Raw genomic sequence first — 5,024 nt, 5'->3', positions numbered from 1 at the left:
CCTCCAGGTCCCTCCAGGTCCCTCCAGGTCCCTCCAGGTCCCCTCTCCGGAGGGCGTGGGGGTCACAGACCGCCAGGAACTCCGCAAGGCCGCCCGTGAGGACACAGTGCCCCGGCTCGGATTTACACTCGGATTTACACTCACAGCTCCTCACAAACATTTGCTGTCCATAAATCCTCGGCACGTTCATTTCCCGTTCCCACAGCCGGGTTCGTGCCGGGCCATCCCCTCGCACAGCCCGGGGCTCTCTCTGCCCCTCCTGGCCTTTCCAGCTCCCGAGGCCACAACTCCCACAAGGACCGCGTTTATTGCACCCAAAATATATTGTTTATTGCACCTGAGCTCTGCTAGCTTCAGGCTTAGTGACCAAACACTCTTACTGACCGCTTCCAGCATGTGAAGGAGTTCCCTGCTCTTCCTCTGCATCCAACACCTGCTTTTAGCACACCACAGCACTCAGCTTCTTACTGCAGGTTTAAATTATTCCAGGAATGATACGAAGAAACTTCTTCCACCCCAAGGAAAACATTCGAACCCTAGGAAAGTTTATATTAAATTATATCCTATTATTGTATATTATTAAATTTATTAATTATAATATTGAATATATTATTTCCTAGGAAAAACAGGAAGATCACTTTCTGGACAGACTGTAATCTTAGCCTGTAATCTGTGATTAACTCCATGGACAAGGGGAGAGCAGTGGGTGTTGAGTGGCAGCAGAAACACACTTAGGGAGTGGATGGACAACCTAGAGTGGCAGTAAAAATGGGATGGATTTCTGTGCTCGGGCTTCAGCAGTCACCAGTTTGAAATCCTGGACAGCTGCAAGGTGTTTTTTCCTGCCCACCTGGGCAGTGGCACAGAACAGTCAGGTAACATCAAACAATGCTGGCAGAGGACGAAACACGGGAGGAGGGAACTCCCGTTCAGCTGGATCTTTCCTGGCTCCAGTGGCTGATGGAAGGTTTAAAGTCCTACATCTGAGAAATGATAAACCAGAGGACCTGGGGCTAACAGAGTGCAAAGGAGCCAGCAGTGCCCGCAGCCGTGCAGGCCAGCCCTGTGGGAGGTGCAGAGCACAGCTGTGAGCAGCAGCTTAAGGAAGTTCTTTCCCCCATGTATCCAACACGCTGAAGCTGTACCTGGAGTAACAGTCCCAGTTTGGGGCTCCCCTGCAGCCAGGAGCAGCACGACTGCAGAGGGCTGCAGCTGATGCCATGGCTCAGGGGAGGCTGAGCTGGGTTTGTTCAGCTGCAGCACCTGCGGGCTCCCACTACCCTGTGGATGGCTGCAGAAAAGATGGAGCCAGACTCTGGCAATGGGCACATTACAGCAAGTGAATTTTGTACTGAAGATGCTACAAAACCAAATGGGAAATCAGAGAAGTCACTGAATGCTGATCCCTGGAAATACTCAACATTTTACTGGACACAGCCCTGAAAAATTTCACCTGCTTTTTAAATTTGGCACTGCTCTGGTCAGGAGATTGACCCAGATGACCTCCAGAAGTATCCCCAACCTCAATTTCTGTGAGTTTAAAACCCGAACAGATCAATGTGAGTTTCTCAGCGTGGCTGATGTAACAGACAGTGTAACTGCCTGTCACGGTGTGTGACTGTGTCCCAATCCCTTCAGGCAGTTCCCAGAAGAACAATATTACCTCTTAAGTCTTCATTACCAATGGCCCAGGCTGCTCAAGCATTCAGCTACAGATCTGTCCAAACATCTGTTTAAATCCTAAAGGTGATGGTACTGAAGGTCAGCAGTGACATTTCTCTCTCTGCCAGCAAAGCTGCCAAATTCCAGGCCCCGTTTTTTACAAGACAAACCTGGAAACACTTGGTTTGTACAAGCTGTACAACTCAAGCCCTGGCCATTTTCAGCTCCTCACAGCAGCTCAGGCAATTTCTTTGACCTTTTGTGTCAGACACGTGAAAAGAAATAACACCAGCAGTGGCAAGTAGCCTTTGTAGACTACAGCATTAAGACATGTACCTTTCTAGATACAAGAGCTAATATTTTTTGTGTACTGAGATTGTGTCCCCAAAGCATGAGAGAGTTTTCCCACAGCTGCAGCAGACCTGTAAGAACATTTCTATCTTGGTTTTGGCTTCTCTGCAAGTGCTTGTATAAAAATTCAAACCCCCAGGATCTGGAGACAATACCACAGCTGTAGCTTCGGGTTTTTCAACCACTAACTACAGGTTTTTCCAAAAGTTAACATTTATTCATAAGTTCATACTATCAGCAATCCTTTGATAGGAATTACGCTCTTAAAAAACAAGCTTAAAACAATAAGATGTAAAGCTAATAATGGTCTTCAGTTTATGAACACCTTATCCAAAAGCAGACGAGACATCTGTGACCAGAAAAGTGTGGCAACCTCCTCCCAAGAGTGGAGCAGAGGCTCTCCATGTGGCTACATGTAAAACAGCTACTGAAGACGTGACTTTTGCATGTGACTCGTACACTTCTTTCCGCTGTTTGCTCTTCCCTGTGCTCACTACAAGCAGAACGAGCACGCTTGCGTTGTGGAGCTGTTGGTTTCCATCTCGCTGTAACAAGAGCTACTGGCAACACTCTCCAGCACAGCTTCATGGCAGAGAAACAGGAACATGCAGTGCAGGCTTACTCCAAGGTCTCTTTTCCAGTTGATGGCAATCACACACAACGACTTCATCGCGACACAGAACGCAGCAACGCTTCCGAGGATACGCTCGGGCTGACAGGAGATGCTAACCGTGTTCTCCCTGCTGTGTCACAAACTCTAGGAGTCAGGAAACAATACAGAACACTGGGATTCTTTAAGAAATCTTGTACTAGTCTACTTCTGGAACGATTAAACATCTGTGACAGATAGTTTATCCACTCCATATAGGGAAACATTTATGTAGTACCATCGGTTAAAGCTCGAAGGAAAAGTAACAACTGTTTAAATCAGTTTATCAAAACTAAGTGTACATTGAGAAGGGAAAAAAAAGTAACTGGAGGCAAAAAGAGGGTATGTCTATCTAAAGCATAGACTCCTTCATAAATAAGTAAACAAATAATATTCTTAAATTTGCTAGGGTGCCCGTTCAGCCACATGCTTAACCACAGCTTGCTTTTGCTTTTAACACCACATTAAGTCTTTTAGGAGCAGGAATTAGAAGTCTGTGTCCAATTTGCACTCAAAGCTCCCAAGACTCTGGATCTTCTGCCCTCCATCTTATTTCTTTTTCTTTTGCACATTTTCCTCTTCCCAGGTAGCAGGCACACATAGAAGAAAACAATAAAGTTCTGTCTACCTGAGCTGAGCTGGTTTGTTGTTTTTTTTTTTGATGGATAATTCTGCCAGATAAATAAACTTCCAAATATCAGAGAACAAGGGAAGGGACACAGAACAGTCAAGACAGCACACTTTTGTTTTTGTCAATATTTCTTTAAATCCCAATCCAGCTCCTAGTAAGACTGGACACTACTTACAACACTCCTAGAACTGCAGAAGAATGGAAACACAATAGGGAGCGAGTGGAGAGGGGGACAAGACAGCCCAGGGGCTGACTTCAGACATTCACATACACCAGGCCAGCATCCACTGGAGTCATTAAGGCCCAGATGCCCCACTAATAGGAACAAACCCAAACACAAAGGTAGCACATGAAATGTATTTACCTATTTAAACACAGGCAGCTGGTCAAGCTAGAATGGGGAAGGTAACTGCTAATTCCTTGTACTACAAGGAAGGAATGGAGTAAAAAAACCCAAGCCCACGGGCAGGTTTTTGCTTTGTGAACCTCTGTCTGTGCTGCTGGTTAACAGTGGTAAGTATAAAAAAATCAAAGAAAAATAATCTATTTATAGAACAAGTCAGTAGTCTGAGACATTTAGAAAAAAGTAAAAACAAGTCCTTCTTTAAAAATGGATTTACTAAAACAACTGTCACCCAGGATGACCCCAAGCCCTCTGGTCCTCTGGCAAAGCCAGGGGCAACTTCAGACAAGAACTGTTGCTGATGTAGGCTGGAACACGTCCAGCCAAGCCAGCAGGGAGGGGTTTGCACTGTCAACAGTATCTGCAGACTGCTTGCTGGTATCACAGGAGGCCATGCCCGTAGCCTGGTGATACTGGAAAGAGTTGTGAGTGAAACTTTTCACAGAAGCACATGTCAGTGTGACCTCTGAGGTAAGTGGGCTGTCTTCTTTCCTCCCCATCCCTGGGCACAGATGTCAGGAGCCGTGCCCTGGGCGCTGTACCTCCTTGCCAGCTCCACCCTGCGCCACCCAACTGGAACGTGCAGGAGTGCAGAACTCTAAGCAAAGCTCAGAACAGGAGAGAGCATCCCTGTGGAAAGGGAAGCACTCTGCTCTTCCCAAGTTCTGGTCTAGCTAAACATTATCAATGCTTTCTGGCCCTCCTCAGGACAGGAAGATCGGTTGTTTCCCACTGAGGAAAAAAAATTTGCCTAGTGGAGTAGAGTTGGGTTTCTTTTTTTGGTAAACAGAACCTTTGCTGATTTCTGAGATTATGAGCTCCTCTGCCCTTTAGCTACAAAAGAGAAATTAAAATAAATTCATCCACTTGCTCCCACCCTTACAGTGTAGTGTTAGCTGCCTGGATACAGAGGCAATTTCGTTCTCCCAAGACACTGCTCTGCACACTGGGCTGGCACGGCGAGGCCAAAGACAGATTGCCAGGTTCCCTCAACCTGGTAGGTGTGAGAGCTGCAGCCTGTGCCCACAGTTCCAGGCCAGCTTCACTGGCAGCATGTTCTGCTAACACCCTGAGGTGCCCAATCTAACAGCCTCGAGTCTGCTCAGTCCTGGAGAGCCACAGCCACGGCCGCAGGTGTCCGCACTCGCTAGTGTCAGAGCGCTGGAGCTGGCTGGAGTGCACAGCAGGAGCCTGGCAGGGCAGGGGGAGCCTGGCAGGGCAGGGGGAGCCTGGCAGGGCAGGGGGAGCCTGGCAGGGCAGGGGGAGCCTGGCAGAGCAGGCAGTGTCTGTGTGCCAGGGCAGGGGGTGTCTGTGTGCCAGGGCAGGGG

Source organism: Parus major, chromosome 1A (assembly GCF_001522545.3).
Source record: "Parus major isolate Abel chromosome 1A, Parus_major1.1, whole genome shotgun sequence".
In the NCBI taxonomy this organism is placed as follows: Eukaryota; Metazoa; Chordata; class Aves; order Passeriformes; family Paridae; genus Parus; species Parus major.
The sequence above is the reverse complement of the archived record's forward strand: the minus strand, read 5'-3'. Positions refer to the sequence as shown.